The sequence below is a fragment of the Cebus imitator genome, unplaced genomic scaffold, assembly GCF_001604975.1.
Source record: "Cebus imitator isolate Cc_AM_T3 unplaced genomic scaffold, Cebus_imitator-1.0 Scaffold50, whole genome shotgun sequence".
Taxonomy (NCBI): Eukaryota; Metazoa; Chordata; class Mammalia; order Primates; family Cebidae; genus Cebus; species Cebus imitator.
The window spans coordinates 5,751,077-5,773,404 of NW_016107365.1; the positions used below are offsets into that span (position 1 = coordinate 5,751,077).

The following is a 22,328-nucleotide window of genomic DNA, read 5'->3' on the forward strand; positions in this document are numbered from 1 at the left end:
TATCTCAGGGTAGCTGTGGGCGTACCCAAGGCTACATCCCCCTATTTTCTATGGGGGAAAGGAAATAGACTTCAGTAAAATTATCCAACTAATCACTAAAGAAATAAATCACAGTAGCAATCCCTGGAGACAGGGAGGAACTACCATCCTGATAGCTATAATATATTATGTAAAATGTCCAGTTTCCAACAACAAAAAAACCGTGAAATATGCCAAAAAACAGAAAAGGTATGAGCTATACATTAGGGGTGGGAGTCAGGGAAAATTAGGCAATAAATACTGCCTGTGAGAGCAAACAGGTGTTGGATTTAAAAGAAAAAGACTTCAAAGTATCCATATTAAATACATTCAAAGAACTAAAGGAAACCCATGATTAAATACATAAAAGGAGGTATTATGGTAATGTCATATCAGGTGGAGAATATAAATGAGATACAAATTTTTAAAAAAGAACCAAATGAACGTTTTGGAATTGTAAAGTATAATAACTGAAATGAAAAATTAACCAAAGAGGCTCAAGAGTAGATTTGAACTAATGAAAGAATTAATGAACTAGAAGAAAGATTGACAGAGATGTTACAAGCTGAAGAAAAGAGAGAAAAAAAATGAAAAAAAATGAACAGAGCCTTAGAGAATTGCAAGACACCATTGAGTGTGCCAACATGTATGTAATGGGAATACTGGGAGTAGAGAAAAAAAGAGAAAGGAGTAGAAAAAATATTTGAAGAAATAATGGCTTTTTATTATTTCCAGACTTTCCAAATTTATTGATAAACTATTAATGTACATATCTAGAAAGCTCAACAAACTCTAAGGAAGATTAGCAAACGCAAAAAGGTAAAAATGCTAAGAATCCAAAGACAAGGAGAAAATTTTGAAAGCAGCAAGAGAAAAATGACTTGCTACTTATATGGGAACCCAAAGAATAACCTGACTTCTCCTCAGAAATAGTGGATGCCAGAAAATAGCGATGTCCAGGTTCAAAACATATAAATAAATGTTAACTAAAACTCTTATATCCAGCAAAGCTGTCTTTCATAATAAAAGCAAAATAATGATATCCCCAGGTGAACAAAAACAGAAATAATTTGTTTCTAACAGATCTGTCTTATAAGAAATGCTAAAGAAAGTTATTTAGTCTAAAAGCAAGTAACTTCCCACAATAATCTGAATCCTCAAGAAAATAACAATGAGCATATATATGTGTAAAAGACAGTATAAATGCATATATCATCTCCGTTTTTTTAAACTGATTTTAAAAGCAATTGCATTAAACTATACACAAATAGACACACATACCCATATATATTATTGTTGAGCCTTTTTTACTTATAGAAATGTAACACATTTGCTAATAACAGCACAAAGGAGGTAGGTGAAGGCAATATTATACTGGGCTAAAAAATTGACTCTAGTGGTAACTCGAATTCACAAAAACAAATGAAGAGATTCACAAATGATAAATAAAGTTAACATAACAAAAGATATGAATATATTTATATTTGTTCTCCTCTGTTAGCTTCCTTAAAAGACATAAAATTATATAATGTAATATTAATAAGAATGTACTATTGGGCTTATAACATTTTAAATGTAATAGTATAGTTACATCACAAAAGTGGAGAAAAGTGAATAGAGCTATCTAGGAGTAACATTTTTATATCCCACTGGAATAAAATTGGTGTGAATCTGAAGCTGATTCTGATAAGATGTATCTGATAAGGCCTAGAGCAACCGCTAAGGAAATATTTTTTTAAGTAGTAAAAAAATCCTTAAAGAAATTTAAATGCTGTATTAGAAAATATTCACTTAATGCAGAAGAAAGCAATAAAGGTGGAATAGAAGACATGAGAGGTATAGAAAACAAAAAGTAGAATGGTAGATGTAAATTTACTATATCAATAATAACATTAAATACTTTTGAATTAAACAGTCTACCCAAAAGGCAGAGATTATTAAACAACCTTTAGTTAAAAACAAAAAGCAAGACTGAACTAAGTATACTGTCTACAGAGCCACAGTTCATATTCAAAGATACAGATAGACTGAAAGTAAAAAGAAAGGAAAAGATATACCATGTAAACAGCAACCTTATAAGACAGCCAGGGTGGCTATGTTAATATCAGACAAAATAGAGGTTAAAAAGAAGTTACCAAATGTAAAGAGGGACATTTTATAATGATGAAAAAGACAATCTATTAGGACAATATAACAATTATAAACATATTTTCAGTAAACAAGAGTGTGCCAAAATGTGTGAAGTAAAAACTGACAAAAATGAAGGAAGAAATAGATGGCTCAACAATGGTAGCTGAAGACTTTAATACCCAGTTTTCCAGAAGGATATAACAACTAGGCAGAAAAAAATAAGAAGATAGAAGGCATGAACGACACTAAAAACCAACAATACCTAGGAGACATTCACAGAACACTGCGAATAATTAATACCAATTCTTTACAAATTCTTCAAAAGATAAAAGATGAAGGGACACTTTCTATCTCCTTCTTTGAGGCCGGTATTACCCTAATACCAAAAGTGGTGAAAAACATCATATTACCCTAATACCAAAAGTGGTGAAAAACATCACACGGAAGGAAAATTACAAACCAATATTTTTTTATTATGCGTGGAAAAATGTTCTAACAAAATACTAGCAAGCTGAATCCAGAAACGTATGAAAAGGATTATACAGTAGGGTGGGATTTATCTCAAGAATGCACTGTTGATGTAACATCCAAAAATCAGTTAATGTAGTATGTCATATCAATAGAATAAAAAAAACCTCATGATCATCTCAATACAGAGGAAAAATCATTTGATAAATTCAACACCTTTTCATGGTAAAAACATTCAAAAAACTAGTAATAGGAAAATTGCCCAGTCTGGTAAGACATCTACAAGAAACTCACAGGTAATATCATACTTGATTGGAAGAGAGTGGACACTATTCCTCTAAGATTAGGAACAAGACAAAGATGCCCACTCTTTCCATTTCTAGTCAACATTTTACTGGAGGGTCTAACAAGGGCAATTAAGAGAGAAAAAGAAATAAAGACATTCTAAGGGAAAGTAACTCTATTTGCAAATGACATAATGTTTTATATGGAAAATCCCAAGGACTCCACTAAAAAACCATTAAAACTAGTAAACAAGTCCAGCAAGTACATTAGATTCCTGGGGTTGCCATAGCAAGGTACCATGAACTAAGTAGCTTAATGCAACAGAAATCTATTTTTTTACAGTTACAGGGCTAGAATCCAAAATCAAGGTGTTGGGAGTCCCTTTGAGACTTTGAGTAGAATCCTTCCTTTCCTTTTCTAGTGTCTGGTATTTGTTTTCCTTTTCTGGTTTGTAGCATCACTCCAGGTTCTGCCTTCATCATCATTTGACTGTCTTTGTCCTTCATGTCTCTGTTCTCTTCTTGTAATTGCACCAGTCATATTAGATTAAGGGCCCACCCTGCTCTAGTATGACCTCACCTTAACTAAATGCATCTGCAATGACCCTACTTACAAGGTCACATTCTGAGGTAGTAGGAGTTAGAACTGCAATGTATCTTTTTGGGGGGAACACAATCCATACCATAATAGCAAGGCTACAAGATACAAAATTAATTACTAAAATTAATTGTATATATACTAGCTTTGAACAATCTGAAAATGATATTAAGGAAATAATTCCATTTATAATAATATTAAAAAATAAAATACTTAGGAATAATTTTAATAAATAAGAATAAAACTTATACTTTGAAAATTTAAAAAAAAAACATTGCTGAAAGAAATTTTAAGACCTAAATAAATGGAAGGACATTCATGTATTGAAAGACAAGGCTAAGTTGGAAATACTTCCCAACTTAAACTATAGATTTAATGCAATCACTATCAAAATCCCAGATGGATTCTTTAGAGAAATGTATAGGCTATTATAGAATTTCAAAACTAACATGGGATATCGAAACATATGGAATTTAAAGGGACCCCAAATAGCCAAACAATCTCAAAAAAGAAGGACAAACTAGGAGGCACTTAACACTTCTCAATTCTAAAACTTACTACCAAGTAACAGTAATAAAGATTGTGTGGTACTGGCACAAAGTTAGACATACAGATCTGTGAAATGGAATTGAGAATCCAGAAAGAAACCTCTATGGTTAACTGATTTTCAAGAGGAATATCAAGACTTTCCAATGCAGGACAACTAGTATCGGCAAATGAATCTTAGATATGACACCAAAATTCAGTGAGTAAAGAAAAGTATAAATAAATTGGGCTTCAACAAAACTGAAACTTTTTGTGCTTCAGAGTACATTATCAAGAAACTGAAAAAGCCCACAGAATGGGAGAAAGTATTTCTAAATTATATATCTGATAAAAGAATTATATCCAGAATATATAAAGAGCTCTTACAATTTAATAAAAAGACAACGCACTTAAAATGGCAAAGAACTTGAATAGACATTTCTCTAAGAAATATTTTCAAATGGCCAATAAGCACATGAGAAGATTCTTGACATCATTAATCATCAAGAAATGCAAATTGAAACCAGATAAGATACCCCTTTATGACCCCTAGGATCATGAAGTCAGATAATTATAAGTGTTGACAAGGATTTGGAGAAATTGAAACACTCACACACTGCTGGTGGGAATGTAAAATTCCAAAATGACCACTTTGGAAAAAGTCTGGCAGTTTCTCACAGGTAATCACAGAGTTATCATATGACCCAGCAATTCCACTTTTTAGGTGCATACCCAAGAATAATGAAAAGAAAAGCCATAGAAAAACAAAAATGTTTATAGCAATGTTATTCATAGGAACTAAAAGGTGAAAACAACCTGAATGTCCATAAACTAATGAATAGATAAATAAAATTTGGAATACGTACACAGTGGGATATTACTTGGCCATAGAAAGGAATGAAGTACAGATACATGCTACAACTTAGATGAACCTTGAAAATGTTATGCTAGGGGAAGGAAGCTGGCCACAAAAGACCACATACTATATCATTCCATTTATACGAAATGTCCAGGATACATAAAGCAATAGAGACAGAAAGTAGATTATTTGTTGCTTAGGGATTAGGGAGATGAGAGGATGGGGTGGGGTGGGGGTGGGTGGCAGTTACAAGATACAGGGTTTCTTTTTTCTTCTCCCTCTGTTGCACAGGCTGGAGTGAAATGTAGCTGGGGCTACAGACATATGCCACCATGCCCAGCTAATTTTTTTTTTCTTTTTTTTTTTTGGTAGAGATGGGGTTTCATCAAGTTTCCCAGGCTGGTCCTAAATTGCTGGACTTTAGCGCTCCATCTGCTTCAGCTTCCCAAAATGATAGGATTACAGGTGTAAGCCACCACACTCAGCCTAGGTACAAGATTTATTTTGAGTTGATAAATGTTTTCCAAAATGGATTGTTGTAGCACTTGCATATATCTGTGAATATACTAAAAACCCCTGAATTTTACCCTTTAAATAGATGAATTAGATTGTACATGAATTACATCTCAATAAAAATGTTTTTTAAAAGAGAGAGTAGAATTGTAAGGCTGCTTGGGAAATTGACTGCTTGTTTTATAAAGTTAGGCCAAGTATAACTGTATACATTCCTTGTGAACAGTGCTATTTTAATGATTATATAAAATCCAGGACAGAAACAATAAAGTGGTGGGATCTTATCACCTAGTTCTCCAGTTTGAAATTAAACCTGTTACTCAGTTCTATTAGCTTTAACCTACATTTTCATGTCACTGATCATTATACTTGGGCTATTTATAGTCTTTAGACTGATGCTCTTGGATAAGTTTGGCTTAGAAGAAAAAAAAAAAAAGCTATTTTCAGAGTAATAAGCTCTATGAGCCAGTAGGTTAATAAGATTATAGCAACACCAAAGGTATATTTTTAAAAATCTCAGTGACATAGTGATGGGAGGGGATCCTGTCAGATAATGATATTCTTGAGGCTGAAGCAATGTTAACTCTTTAGCCCTAGTATACTTTTTTCCCCCTGAAATGTTCAATGAATGCTTCCAAAGAAATGGCAGAATGTTTTGTTATTGTTCTGATCTTTATGTTGTGATGTTACAAATATTATAACTTAATTTAGTGACAGTAATTGTTATGACACCCACAGCACACTGAAGTGCTGTGTGGAGCATACAGAAGACAGGTACTTATTCATCATGGCTTTGGGCTGAGAATCGGGAGCCCAGGTTTCTTAAGAGTTGGGTTACTGATTAGCTTCATCCAGACTCATCTGTTGAGTAGAAGAATTGTACCAGATGCTTCCTAACAGTCTTATCAGCTCCAGCGTCTGTGATGCTGAACTCCTGTGAAAGATGAACTGTCTCTACGTATTTTAGGCAGAAGAAAGTTAGTAAAAATACTACATCCATTCACACAAAATCCTTTCAGATAATTCGGTGGCAGTGACATTTCTGGCTTACACGAATTGGGCCCTGGAATGTTTCATGGGACATGAAAAATGACTTACTTGATCCTCTCTTTCACTACAGATATGCTCCTGCACTTCTTTTTCCACTTTGTAGTCCTTAGAGCGGGATTTTCCAAACAGGATCTTGGAAGGTAATAACGTATGCTAGATGTCTTCAGTGCAGGACTTCTCAGTTATTAATATGCTCACTTGAGACAATCAATACACATTTCCAAAATGAATGGGCTGTGATGAAGCCCTTTATGTAATGGAGCACATATTAATACTTCACTGAACCAGAGTCAGAGGAACCTAGTTTAGAGGCCTGCCTTGGACACCTCCAAATAGGTGTCAAAATTCACTGCCCCCAGAAAACCTGGGCCTGACCCTGCCCCAGCTCTGCCTTGGTGTTCCATTAGCCCTACAGTCCCAGCCTCACTGGCAAATCCCCTTCACCTTCAGATCTTTTTCTTTTTCTCACACAGATTAAACATTTTAAGAATTTTCATAATGAAAACCAAATTAGACCTGTTCTGTGCTTGCGCTGTGTTGATTCATCCTTGGGTCGCCAGTGCTTGGCACAGTTCCTGACACTGTAAAGCCTGGTACACAGTTATTACTCAACAAATGTTTGTGGAATAATGATTGAATGAACAAATGAATGTGTACATGGGGGATAACAGCCAGCTAATCTCTCTTCTAATCAATATTTACTCATTAAGCTTGCATAAATTATCTCTGCTTGTTAATGATTTTTCCCGTGAACCAGAGGTTCAGGTTTGAGGTCTGAAGAGTATTGTCACACCAGCTAGTTTATAACCCCCTGTACTGGGGCCCTGTCCTTCACTAGTGGCATTGGCCTGACCCTGCCCCAGCCCCACCTTGGTGTTCCGTTAGCCCTGCAGTTCCAGCCTCACTGACAGACCCCCTTTGCCTCTTTGAGGTCTTTTTCTTTTTGTCATACAGATTAAACATTTTAAGAATTTTCATAATGAAAACCAAATAAGACCTGTGATAAATGTTCTACTCCAAGGCCAACATCTTCTTTGCACCCTTGAACCTGACACTTTCCTCCCTGTCCTCAGAAGGAGAAACTTTGATGTATTCTTTTTGAGTTTCTGTAAACTCATGCTCCATGCAAATGGAAGGAACCTCTGCAAATGCAAAGATAAATGTCTCCTAAGTGCTTGGGTTAGGGACAGTAGGGGCGACCCTGATGTCGGAATTTCCTGGCTGGCATATACGCCTCCTACCGTCCTCAGTAGATATGCCACAAATACTTTTACCCTACTGTCTTCTGAAAATTAGGAGGATAGGTATTCACCCATATATGCTCTTCCTTCAACAGACAAAGATAGGGATTGTTTATGCTTTAAGTCAGTTGTCGAGTCCAAGCAAAAAACATCAACTACCTCATTTCTTAAAGTTCTTAAAGCACTCAAGTCATATGAGAACAATTTTCTTAAGATGCCATGTTTCTTTTAAATAATCTTATTTAGAAGTATTAAAGGTTATTTTGATACCTCTGGCTTTTTTGATACCTTTCAGAAGCTTATAAATTGTTAGAGAATTACGTTGTTCCTTTTCCAGATAGTCTCAAGATCATTTTCCATGCAACACTCATATATGTTAGGGACCGCTATTTGTGTCAGAAGGAAATTTACAATCTACACAATAGGATAAGAACTATGTGGTAGAAAAAAATTGCCAAAGGAAATGTCAGCTAGAATTGAGTGATGTGACACGTTTAACTTCTGTTGTCTCCATTTTATATACCCACAGTTTGAGTTCTGCCAGCTGAAGTTAAATTATGTGACTAAGCTGGTTTTTGGACTTTTGGTTTTCTTAATGCCAAGGCTTTTTCAACTTCACACTAAATTCCATATAATGTTTTCACTAAGAATGCCGTGCATTGGACTCTGCTTGCCACATTTGTCCTTTCTTGTTATGTGCTACTGTTGGGGATGGGACTCAGGACCGGGGTGTGTGTGTGTGTGTGTGTGTACACACACATATGTAGATAGTAATCCCTCAGTATCTGTGGGGGATTGGGGCACTGGTTCCAGGACCTTTGCAGATAACAAAATCTACAGATACTCAAGTCCCTTATGTAAAATATTATAGTATTTGCAAGTAACCCACCTATATCTTCCTGCATGCTTTAAATCATCTCTAGATTACTTATAATACCTAATAAAATGTAAACGCTTTGCAAATAGTTGTTATACTGTATTGTTTGGGGAATAATGACAAGAAAGATATCTGTACATATTGCGTACAAATGCAGTAATCCTTTTTTAAAAATATATTTTTGATCTCCAGTTGGTTGAGTCCACAGATATAGAAATCACAGGTATGCAAGGCTTGACTGTGTTTGTGTCTGTGTGTTTATGTGTGTGTATTTTTTTGAAACAATTTTAGACTCATAAGAAGTCGCAGCAGTAATACAGCATTCCTGTTACCCTTCACCCAGCTTCCCCCAGTGATAATATCTTACATAACCTTAGTACATTGTCAAAATCAGGAAATTGACATTGGTACAATACTGTTAACTCAAATATAGCCCTTATTTGGATTTCACCTTTTTTTTTTTTTCTTTTTTAACATCCACTGTTGTTTCTCTCTGTGTGTGTGGAGGAATGGTGTTGTTCTAGGAAGTTTTATCACATGTATAGATTTATATAACCTCGCCACTATAGTCAGGGTCCAGACTATTCCATCATCACAAAGAAACTCCCTCATGTTAATCCTTCACAGCCATACCTTGTCCTCAACCCTAATCCTTAGCAATGATTAATCTGTTCTCTATCTCTTTAATTTTTTCATTTTAAGAATGTTATAGACATGGAATCATGTTGTATGAAACCTTTTGAGATTGGCTTTTTTTTTTAACTTAGCATAGTATCCTTGACACTCATCAGTTGTTACGTGTATTAATTGTTCCTATTTACTTTTGAATAGTATGAGTAATATATACTGAGCTTGGACTTGTTTGTGTATTTGTTGTTAGGTTAAGACCAAATTTAGAAAGATCACGTTAGCAGCTGAGTAGATTCAGGAACTGGAATCAAACGAGGCAAGATTGGGGCCGGGAGAGAGGCAGCAATACAGAGCAGAGTGGAAAGCAGGAACTGAATTGAGATTGAGAGTGAGACAGGTGAGGCCATACTCCAAACCAGACCAGGAGAGTGAGAGCTCCAGCAGAGGCATGCCCAGAATCAACTCCAGCCTGGAATGAGGGGTGCCCAGAAAGAAAGTTGAGAGAGGAGGTTAGAGAATAATAGCCTAGTATTCCCTCCACCTGTCCGTGGCCTACCCAGGCCTTGGGGGTCACTGTTCTCTTGGGATTTCCTGAAACTGTTTCTGCCATGTAGTATCTTATGTTAATATTATGCCCAGAATAGAAAGAAAGATACCCCAGTGATCAAAAGTTTTATGCATTTTTTTAAAGTAAAAGAAATTCCTATGCATTGACCTAGCACATAATGACACAGTATCTTCCACAACCCTGCAGAGTAGAATCTGTGATCTAGCTCAAATTCCAAAGCTTTTTAATGGTGGGGAAGAAGGAAAGAGAAGTAGAAACTGGGTTTGTTGATTCCAAGTTTATAATTAGAACCATCAAACACCTATTTGGTAGCTAAATATCTTTGCTTAGCCCAGATCTGGTTGTAAAGGGATAGAAGGAATGGAACTTGCAACCAATTAAAATAAAAGCTACCTTTGTAGATGTCATCATTTGATATTATGGTGAGCAGTCCCACAAATATCTAGGAGCTAGGGATTAAAATAAAAGCTACCTTTGTAGAAGTCATAATTTGATATGGGGAGCAGTCCCACAAATATCTAGTAGCTAAGATCAAACTGGTAGACAGTGGCATCTATTAAGTGCTGCTTCAGAAAACATTTCATTGAGAAATCTTCCCCTCCCCTTCCAGTTTCTGAATGCAGCTATGTGTAACCCATCATTTTTACTCCTTCCACAAAGCTTTACAGAAATAATTTGGATTACTCAGCCTAACACCAGAACCCTTCTTTAAGTATCCACAAACCTCATTCAACACCACAGGCCAAGCTCTCAACAGCAGAGATGTTTTTCCATTGATAGAATCCAGTGTTCAGGGTCAAGTTTGCCAGTGTAAAGCTCTCTTCTCTTCAGAAAGGATGGTTGGGTGTGGGGTTTCATGAGGCAAGAGGTCTCTTCTACACTTGACATGGGTGAAGAAGAATTAGAGCACTTAAAGGAAGACAGGCTGTGCCGATTTTACTATATCGTGGTTTGCATCATGGTTGTGCCCCACTCTTAGCCCACCCTGACATAATTATATAGTGATCTGCAGAGTTCAAGACATTTTCACATTCTGTCACGCTACTGGAAAGGAGAATAGACCAGGCTGATAATAAATAATGGTAGCATTGACCTAGCAGGCACCTGATTTTAATATGTGAGTTACACCTTCAGACACTGGGAAATTCACTTTACTAAATTCTATTTCTTGTTCTATTAATAAATTAACTTTGAGATATAGCAAGTTTAAGTTTTAGTTTTCTCATCTGTAAAATGAGTAGTGTGACTCAGTTTCTCACATCCCCTCCAGCTATGTATCTTCCTTGTCTTTGTGTCTCAATAGCCTTGAACATGATTGATTAGTGTGAGGGGTAAAGCTCCAACCTGCCATGACTCAGAGTTGAGTGTGTGCACTCCTGTTATTTTTGTGACCTAGCAGTGGACAGCATTAGCTTGTCTGTACAAATGCGGAAAGCTGGGATAATAATCGTGGCAAATAGTTACATAGGTTTTACTGTGTGCCAGGTACAATTCTAAGCACTTTATAAGAGTTCATTCATTTTATTTTCATAAGAACTCTAGGAAGAAGGGACTGTTATTATCTTGATTTTACAACTGATTAAAATGATGTTGAGAGAGGTGAGTTGGTTCATCCAAGGTCATATGGCCAGCAAGTGTCAGAGGCTGGATAGGAAGCCATGCAGTGTGGCTCCATTGAGTCTTCAGACCCAAGAACCTGAATCCAGATCTTTATCAGCTGAGTTTTACTGAGGCTTTTTGTTTTTAATCCCAATCTAGAAGAGGCACATCTTGCCCTTTTTTGTCCTAAAATAATACAAGAAAGGCAGGAGCTCAGTATGTGGGGCAGAGAAACAGCTTCTAATCTAGAAACAAAATTCATGGAATCCACATTCATCGATAAAGCTTCTAATTGCTTTCTTCTTCCTTGCAATGAAATCCAGTCGTTTGTAAATCCTGGTTAGGACATCTTGATAGAATGGTCCTTGAGTTTCCTGTATAAATACACAAGTCTCCAAACACCCTCAGGCTTCTTGACCCTCAACACAAGCTACTGCCTTCTTGTAGACAGAGTCAGAGTCCGTGGCCCCGAGGTACCTACTCCAGCCCTGTCGTATCTCCTCCCCTGTCCTGCATGGGGAGGGCGGGACTATCTTTCACTGGATGGTTCCTTCTGCCAGTGCAGCCCTCGCTGGCCTTCCCTGACCTCTGGGACTGCATCCCGTGCCCCGTCTGACGCTCCCTACTTTAGATGACTCAACCCGGTGCTTGCTCAATTACAGAAACTGCCCCCACCCTTGCCCACCAGGATGACTCACCCTGGACCCTTCCTTACCTTGGATCCAGTCAGATAATCATATGTGGAACTCCTTTACCACCTTTAATCATGTTGGCCAAAACAGAAGCAGAAAATGTACTCATAAAATTCGGAATCTCCTTTTGGAGATGATAGCCTGAAGGAGGGATGGTGATCTTTGACCAAATGCCACGAGACGTTGACTCCAGGCCTCGCTGCATTTCCTGGGCCTTTTCTCTCTCTCCATTCATTTTGCTTTCACCATGCCCTGGGGTGAATATATCTTCCCTTTTTAGTCAGCCCTTACTTTTCTCTCTTAAATTACATTCTACTGTGTTCTTACCAGCTTTTCTCATAAAATAGAAAACCACCTCCCTTTTGAGAAAATATGTAGGCTGTGGGAGTTTCAGTATTTCTGACGTCATGTTCCAAGGCAGTGCCAGTGACACTTTTAATCCCAAAGAGAAAATCCCTGCCCTGCACTTGAGTTGCTCTCAAAGCCTACCCTGTAGACACCATTGCTTACTGATTCTTCTGGCATGATATGCATCCTGGGGAACTCATTTGGTGCTAATGCAGCCGAAGTCAGTGTTCTAGGGGGCCTCCCGTGTTTTTCACTATTAATTAGTGAACTGTTATTTAAAGTATTGCTGACTTATCTGGGTTCCTGAGTCAGGCAGTTCTACTGCTCTGGGCATGAAAGAAAAATAAAATGAAACAAAAGCATAAAATACATTTTATTGAACAAAGTAGAAGAATGAACAATTGTCCCCTCAAACACTTTGGAGGAAAGTTCTGAATATGTGCTGGAAATGAATAAATCCAGGAACCCAGGATGGATAGCAGTCGGTGAGGTCTGGCTGGACACTCCATTTAGAAGCACTGCAATTTCCAGAATCACTGTGGCAATATGATGGCTGTCATTCCCATTTACTGATGTGGCGAGATGGGCTCAGATCTGTATGACTAGTGCACTGTGCATAGCATCTAGACGTGATGTAATATTCACAGGAACCCTCTTAGTTGTAGGGGGCAGAGTGGTGAAAAACTAGGAATTAAGGGTATTACAAAGGCATAAGTAGGCGTATTTTATCTCAGACTTGTCAGCTAGGATTTTGTTTCTAAAGCTGATGGGACTACTGGATCAAAGAAGATAGCATAAAACTAATATGTGTCTCAGTAGCACCAGGGGAATCCACCAACTGCATCAAAACTTCCCTGATTAACAAAGGCTGGGGTAAATCCTGCGTCAGCCAAAGGCTGGCAGTCATAATGCTCTTAACTAGTTTCTTCACATTGAACCCATTAAAGAAGCTCACAGACACTGCTGAAGCTGCCTGAAAACCAGTCCCGGCAACACTAGCACACGGAATTTGAGGGACTTGAGAAAGGCAGCCCTCAAGGAATCAGCTTGCTAGGTAGCCAGATCATTTGGCCGGCTGTGGAAACCATGTTAGTGGAATACTGGTGTCAATTTGTGGAGAAAGACTGCATCTGGTAGTAAAAAAGTGGTTTCCTCAAAGAGGGTCAGAGATGTCTTCTAGAGGGCTGGGTGGCAGCTATTAGAAATCAAACTACACAAGAAAGATATTGGTCCAAAAAAATGTTGACAACCAGTCATCAGCTCAACCCTATTTTATGAAATCCACCTAGCTCTGGTGTTTATGTTGGAGTGGGGATGAATAATGAAAGAGCAAGACAATCTCGTAATGTACTTGTTCCCATCAGGCCTGCAATTTGTGTCTCTGACAAAGCAAGAAAGAGACATCCTGAATCTTCTTTGCCATGGCACTCTCACTCCCCGCTCAGGCCTTAAGCACAGAGGATGCTGTAGCCCAGGAATCACCAAGCTTGTCTATGAAGGCCCAGATAGTGAATACTTCAAACTTTTCAGGGCAACTGTGGTCTCTGTCACATTTTCTTCTTTGCTGTAGTTTTTTTTAAAACTGTGAAAAAGAATGCTTAGCTCATACGCTGCATGAAAGCATTATTTGTGGACCTTAGACCCGCACACTCTTTGTTAGTAGCTAAGAATATGTCTCCAAGTGTGGACGTAGTCTCCTATCCTGATACGTGAGGGTCCTCTTGTTCATCTAGCCCAACACCGATGCTGGAGGCAGGCTTTGGCTCCTGCTTCATGCCCTCTTGGTCAGTACGAGTGCTAATACCCTTGCTGCTGCTGTTGCTGTGAGTGGTAAAGTCTCAGAGCCAAGAATCTTCTGGCACCTGTGAACCTGGTGGGCAAACTTACTAAAATTCAAATAAGGTGAAATCTCAGACCCCTCACAGTTCTTGAGAGTGGCAGGAGAAGGAAAAGGGAAGGAAAGGGGCATGGTGAGAGATGCCAAAAAAAAACACTACATGGAAAAGAGATGACCCAAATGAAGAGGTCATTTCCCCACCCCTAAACTTGGCCTGGTGTTTAAGTCTCCAGCTCCCAGTTGGCCTTCACAGAATCAGAGCTCTTCTTTGCTGGGTGAAATATGGGGGAGTCTTTGGCTCCCCCTGGAGGCTAGAGTTTGCCAAGACAGGTAGAACGTGAAACGAAGTGAATCGCTCTTTAAAAGAAAAGGAAAACTGACCATGACTAGATTTTACTCAAATGGCCCAGGGACTAGGTATAATTCAATTAAAAAGGGAATTTATCCTTTAAAGTAGGGAGATATATATATAGTTTTAACTAAAAGGGAAAATGGACACAGAATTTAACAGTGAATGTTTAGATTTTAGTTACAGTCATCATTGTTGAAGTGCAGAGAGAAAATTGGATCTAACACAGAAGAGTGACATGGTGCTAAAATTTCCCCCATATCCTAGACAACTTCCTGTTTGCAGTTTGATGTGCTGATGAGATAGTCTTAACACGAATCCTGAGGGCAGTGGACCTTAGAAAAATTATCATTTACAACTGTATGTTAAATTGCTAAGCAGTTAAGATGTAAGATCTAGAAAATCACATGCAGTTTATTTCCAACAACTGAAATGGGAAGTTTCGAAATAAAAGCTAAACATACAACCCAAGGGTTTAACGAGTCAGAGTCTGTTCAGGAAAGTGAGCATGTTGGTCCCTGAGAGCTGGATTGGAATCAGTAATAAAGGCACGAGTCCAGCCCTGTCAGAGCTGTCTGACAGCCCCACCGCACTCTCTGTCAGCATCTCTCTGTGAGGAAGGGTCAGGTTGCAGATGGTGACACCATCATCCGAACGTCTATGAGAAAGTGAAGGTAGCACAAAGCCCTGTGATCCCTAGCCTCCACACTGCTCTGCTTATCTGCACACACAGCTGTGAGGCTCCAGCTAGGCTCCCAGGAGCAATTCATTATTTGTGACAACCTTGTGTGCATGGTGTTCTCCCTCACCCACCCCAACACACACACAGGGAGCCAAAGTTCAGTCTGAGTTGGGCTTTGAGAGTTAAATGTTCAAGATTTAAGTGATTACTGATGGGAAAAATAGGAAGGGGCCTGGAGGTTCTCAGTTTGGGGGAGAATGGTTGTGCAAATAGAAAACCATGGTAGTGAATCTGCTACCCAGTTTTCTAAGAAGAGCTGCAGTTTTGTTTCATCCTGTCTCAGAGCTTTATTAATCAGCCACATTGTAGGTGACATGCTCCAGAACACACAGAATTTATATCCTTGTGCTCTTCCCTCTAGGAGCTAATTAATGTATTTTTATTGGGGAGAAAGTGCTCTCTACACATTTCTGCTCCTTGCATGATGATCAAGTTTCCCATCTTAAAGCCAAATCACCCACTATCACCATGCGAAAACACCCTCTGCCTCAATCCTTGTCCCCATTTATTTAATTCCTATTTTTCTCCTACTTTTAAAATCTATTCATTAAAACAAAACAAAAAGGAAAAACATCTTTCCTGGGATTGTCTGGAGAAGACTTGACAGGAGCGGGATGGAAAACTTTCTAACACCCACTCACTGTTTAGTTGATGGCTGGAATTATAGGGAAAAAGTAGAATGAGGTTGCTTTTGATGATATTTTGAAATGATTTGCAGTATTGAAAGAAACAGTAGCAATTAAACCATTTTGATCTTTAAAACTCAAAGTAGAGAAGGATACATATATATATATATATATATATATATACACACACACACACACACATATATATATATATATATATATATATACACACACACACACACACACTTATACATATATATATGTAAATATATGATTCTTAATGCTGTGTGCTCTATTTCTTATAGTCTGGGTATCCCAGTGAATGACATGTTTTCAGAAGTGTTTTGGGAAGCACAGTGGCCTACCTTTATATGTTCCAGGACCCCCTAGTGATGCCCACAATCACAGATAGTACCAACCCCTATATGTAACATGTTTTTTCAATATCTATGTACCCATGATAAAGTTCAACTTACAAATTCAGCATAGTAGGATATTGATAACAATAAGAGATAATAAACTAGAACAATTATAACACTATACTGTAATAAAAGTTATTTAAATGTGGTCTTTCTGTCTCTCAGAATATCTAAATATTTTTAGACCCTGGCTGGCTATGAATAACTGAAACCATTGAAAGTAAAACCACAGATAATGGGGAACTACTACATGCTATTCCAGATAAGTGTTATTGTGCACCAACTACCCAAAATCTTAGTAGCTTTAAACAATAGCCATTTTATTGTATCTCACACTCCTCTGTGTGAATCTGGAAATTGGACAAGCCTTGACTAGGTGATTCTTCTGTTCTTAGTGATTTAGTGGTGTTTTGCTGGAGGTTCTAAGATGACTGACAGCTGGACACGGATGACTGAAAGATTGTTTTCTTGTGCTGTTCCTCTAACATAGCAGTTCCTCTTAGATTTTTATGCTTTGTTTGTTCATTGTGCTGTTATAAAGGAGATTTCTCTGAAAAAAAAAACCCTTTCATTGTTATTAGTTATGATTAAACTTACGAAGATTAATACATTTCTCATAAGTCTGTTTTTCATGCATTTTGGGCCCAGCTGGGACAGTCAGGAGAGCACCTACCTGTGACCTCTTCAGCATGTCAGTGTCAGGGTAGTTAGATGTACAGATGAGGGCTTGGGGCTCCAAAAGCAAGTGCTATGGTAGACAAGGAGGAAGCTGCATGGTCTCTTATTACCTAATCTTGGAAGTCACATAGCATCACTTCTGTCGTATGCTATTCATTCAAGCAGTTACCCAGAATCAAGGAGAGGCAACATAGACTTCACCTTTTCATGAGAAAAGCATCACAGAATTTGTAGCTATGTTGTATGGTCATCAAACATGCACACAGGAGACTTCTCTATTCTATGTTAGAATAATTTTTTTTCATTTTCAGAGTGTAGTATTTCCAAAGTATTGTTCCCACCAGTCCCACTGTTTGGAGTTTTATAGCAGTGGCTCCCAGTCTTTTGGATTTTTAATTTTAACTTTAAAACAAAGAATGAGGTTGGGAGGCTGAGGTGGGTGGATCACTTGAGGTCAGGAGTTTGAGACCAGCCTGGCCAACCTGGAGAAACCCCGTCTCTACTAAAAACACAAAGATTAGCTGGGCGTCATGGAGGGCACCTGTAATCACAGCTACTTGGACAGCTGAGGCAGGAGAATCACTTGAACCTGGGAGGCAGAAGTTGCAGTGAGCCAAGATGGTGCCATTGCACTCTAGCCTGGGCAACAGAGAAAGACTCTATCTCAAAGAAAAAAAAAAGAAAAAGAAGATTGGCAGAGGGAAGCCAATCTTTTATTTTACTAAGGAAGAGCATTTAAAAATAATGATTGCAATAACATGCACACTCCTTGTACTCACTATCATTTTATAAAACACAAGGCATGTTCACATCAAAATAATAGGAAAGACATGTTCTTAAAGGACCTTTTCTAAATTGAATAAATTTATCTTTATGAAAAAGACATATCAATTTTCTTGTTTTTCTCATTTAACTGTAGGCTGGTGGAAAGTTTCTCATAGAGCCTGCCTGTTTTTGTAGGTTGCATTTGGGAATTATTCTTCTGGACAAAATGTCTCAAGTACGCCACTTATGCTTTTTTGAGACACTCAATATTTTATGGTCAGAATTTCATTTTTTAGTTAGTTCTGTCAATTGCCTAGATGTATGTGAGGAGGACTGTGGTTTAAGTTCAACCTCCTATATTACCGAGGTTTTACTGATTTGTAAAATGTGCCTAGAACAGTGTAGTCTCATGGAGTTTCAGAACAGGACTCCATAATACATAGTTCCTGCCAGGAGTCAAATTGAAAATTAATTATAGAGATAAGACTGATGTTTATGAAATGCTGACAAATAATGCAAGTTAGAATGTGGGTGAGAGTATATAGGAGTTACCCATGCCAACTAGAGTAGTCAGGGTATCTTCACCAAGAATGTGAAGGTGAAGATTTAAGGTACAGGATTTGGATGAAAGGCAGGAGGAGCATGTCACTTGTATGATTAATTGAATAAGGGTTCATGGATAAGAATGAATGAATGAATGTGGTGTGCTTCGGGGCCATTTAGGGGTTCTGGGGTGCACTGGTTTTTAACATGCCTTATCTTAGGTTTCAGAGCAGAAAACAAAATGGATTCAGCATTGTTTTTTGCTTGTTTTTGAGCCATAGTATAATAATGAATTAAAATTCCTACTTTTTTCTTACTCTCAAAAATTTTTCTCTAAGAAGCAGATGGCTGACTGCGCATTCTAGACATAAATCATTAATAGTCATAATAAAAAGAATCAGCTACTGAGTAGCAGCTTCAGTACTCTGGGTCAGCACCTGAATATCTGGATGACCTTTCCTAAAATGCCTAAGTGTGCTTCTGACAGTTTGGGATTGAGGAGCCCTCATGTAATGCCTCATCACTAATGACAAAATAAATCTCAAGTGTCAGGAAGTGCTGCCCTGAATTCACCTCAACTTTGCCAGCACATCCATTAGCACAAGGTAGATCCCGTATTTATTCACTCACTGCTCTGGGCTGACAACTTAGGTGTCTGCTTGTTTTGGGAAACAAAAGGTCACATAGGAGTATTGGTAATGGCCTGCTGGATTTTCTCTTTAGACATTTACTGCAATCTATTATGATCCAGTCTGATTGTTTTGATATCTGCCATTTGAACTTTAAAAACAACAGAAAAAAAAAAAAAACATTTTTTTTTTGAGATGAAGCTTTGCTCTGTCTCTCAGGCTGTTGTGCAATGGCACAATCTCAGCTCACTGCAACCTCTGCCTCCTAGATTCAAGTGATTCTCCTGCCTCAGCCTCCTGAGTAGCTGGGATTACAGGCATCTGCCACCATGCCCAGCTAATTTTTATATTGTTTAGTAGAGATGGGGTTTTGATAAGAGAGGGATCTTGGAGGCTTGTGCAATTATTTTCCTATTAATGTTGATCAAGTGCTGTGTGATCTTTGAGTTCATTTTCAGACTTGTTTTCCTGCCATACGCAATCATGTTCCTGGCAACTAGAAATGCCCGGACTGAAGCGGCGAGTGTCCTTGCCCCTCTAGGCCTCTCTGTTGCTGTAAAATATCAGAAGATCTAATATGAACATAGATCAAAGATTGTTTATTTGTTCTGTTCCTCTAAAATACCAGTTCCTTTTAGATTTTTATGCTTTGTTTATTCACTGTGCTGATATTAATATAAAGGAGACTCTTCTGAAAAAACCCTTTTATTGTAGTTACGCTTAAATTTAAGAAAATTAATATATTTCTCATAAGTCTGTTTTTCATGCATTTTCTGACAAGACACATGATAGCACTTCTCTTCCAAAATAGCCCACTCTTCCGATAGCATAAGCCCTTTGCCGTGGTCTGCTATGTCTGTGGCTCTGGTTGCAATCATGTCTGTATAAATATGCTTGATGCTTTTCTTCTGTCTTCACTGATATCCTGTGCTGATGCATTTGTTCCAGTTCCTTTCAGTCCAGTGACGTGGTGCCCTCTTGCTCCTCTGAATTGCAGTTGTACTTAGCTACGTCCCCGGCCTCCCTTCTCTCACCGCCCCCTCTACTTTCATCTCCTGTTCTCTGCCTTCGTCATTCCTCCTGGCCTGAAACTGCCCCTTCAACCTAGCCCTTCTTCCAGGACGAGCCCGAAGGTCTTTCTTTCCTGAGCTCCCATGCTGTGGGCACTGTTGAGCAGCCTTTCCTCTTCAGTTTTTCTTCTGAGGTCTTCTCTGCTCTATCCAGACCCTTCTTATTTCCTTGTCTACACTTCCTTATATCTGACTTCTTTTCCTTCTTGCCCTCTAAGTGTCACTGTCCTTAAGGATTGACTCTTTCACTTATTCTTGGTCATATCCTTTGAGCCTGGGTCATATCCTTTCACTTATTCTCGCAGGGAAATCACATCTCGCAAGGCTCTCAACTGCCCTGCTGTGCCCTACCTCCCAAGTATATTTCTTCCTTTCCTCACCCCAGCCTGGGTGTGACGCTTTCCATTGCCTCTCAGCCATCCATGCTACCTGTTCAATTAAACCCACCCATCCTCAGGCAAATGCTTCCTCTAAAGCAGGGGCCTACAAATGACAGCCCACAGCCCAGGATCCCACCCTCTGCCTGATTTTGTAGATAAAGGTTGGTATGAACACAGCCACACCCATCTGTTTCCATATTGTCTGGGGCTGGTTCCATGCTGCAACAGCAGAGCTGAGTCACTGCAGTGAGTCCTTGTGGCCACAGAGTCTCAGATATTTACCCACTGGCCTTTTACAGAAGGTCTGCCAGTCCTGCTCTACCATGCCTTCATCTTTTAACACTCGGGCTTTCTATTAGTCTGTTTGACACTGCTATAAAGAACTACTAGAGACTGGGTAGTCTATGAAGAAAAGAGGTTTAACTGACTCCTAGTTTCACAAGCATGGGTCGGAGGCCTCGGGAAATTTACAGTCTTGGTAGAAGGTGAAGGGGAAGCATGTCTTACCATGGTGAGTCCGAGAGAGGGAAGGGGGGATGTGCTGCACCTTTAAACCATCAGGTCTCGTGAGAACTCTATCGGGAGACCGCACTAGGCGGATGGAGCTAAACCATTAGAAACCACCCCCATGATTCAACTGTTTCCCACCAGGCCCCACCTTCAAAATGTGGGGATTACAATTCAACATGAGATTTGGGTGGGGACACAGAGCCAAACCATTTCAGGCTTTGATTGCTTTCCTTCCTTACCCAGGAACCCATAAATGACTCCCCATTGTCTGTATAAGCAATTTAAATGGTTTTGCTTTGATATTTAGGAGTCTTCTCTTATTCATCCAGCCTAATTCTACTTCTCCACACACGCCCACCAGACACCTACCCTCCCAACGTTTCCAGCCTTCCCATGCCTCCTATTCATGCTTCCTACCTTAGACTTTCTTCAGGACTGTTGTGTAGTCCTAAAAGGAAGCAAAAATGCCATTCCACTTATCCTCTCATTGTTCATATTCTTCTTGGTTTTTATTTTTTGAAGCTCATGAAGCATTTCCTGATGGTCAGCTGTACTGATTTTGCATGTGTTGCCTGCTCTGCCCTATCCTGCCTTGTTCGCCTAGAGTAGAAGAGGGTTTCCGATGTGAACATCTTCCCCATTTATTTAAGACATGCCCCCCCAGGCCTACCCGCCTCTTGTATTTCCTTTCTTTATCAATTTTGTTATAACCTATCCCAGACTGGAATCCTTAATGTGGACTTCAGCTCTTCCTTGCCTTACCTGTCAGTTTACAACAGCTATGAACTCTGATAACTTAAAATACTTCCAGCCTTTTCTCTCTTCTCCAAGCCTGCTCTCTTTTCCCAGCCTTACCAGGTGGCCATCATTTATTCCCTGGCCTACTGGAATTATCTGCTCAGGGATGTTCCTTCAGCTGGTCTTTTTTCCAGGGTCAGGACTAGAGGAGAGCGAGGTGCCTGGGGTGCAAGACGAAAGGAAGCGCTCACTCTCAGAGTTGTGCAAATGCAGAGGCAGCACCTGAGAGTGAAGCCTCCTTAAATGTTGTGCTCCAGGCACTTCAGGAGACTCAGTGACCTGCCCTAGTCCTGCTAGCCCTTCTCCCTCCTTGTGTTAGGTTATTCTTGCTTTGCGGCATAGAAATACTCGAGTGAGTAATTTGTAAAGAAAGGGTCAATTGCTTCTTGATGCTGCAGGCTGTGGAGGAAGCAGAATGGCATCTGTTTCTGAGGAGGCCTCAGGAAGCTTCCAGTCATGGTAGAAGGTGAGGTGGGGAGCAGGCATGTCACATGGTGAAAACAGGAGAGTGTAGGGGAAGGTGCCACATACTTTTAAATGACCAGATCTTGTGAGAACCCACCAACTTTTTTTTTTTTTTTT

At 39.0% G+C, this 22,328-nt stretch overlaps 1 protein-coding gene and 1 long non-coding RNA gene across 2 annotated transcripts in view; one reads left to right on the plus strand and one right to left on the minus strand.

The window, feature by feature from the left end:
- SV2C (synaptic vesicle glycoprotein 2C) overlaps positions 1 to 22,328 on the plus strand; it is a 249,318-nt gene that overhangs the window by 75,052 nt on the left and 151,938 nt on the right. The gene's annotated exons all lie outside the window — the stretch shown is intronic.
- LOC119471095 lies at positions 6,180 to 12,377 on the minus strand. The gene is made up of 3 exons (XR_005200091.1): positions 12,076 to 12,377; positions 10,486 to 10,636; positions 6,180 to 6,329 (listed from the first exon to the last, which is right to left on the minus strand). It is a non-coding gene; the product is annotated as an uncharacterized LOC119471095 (long non-coding RNA).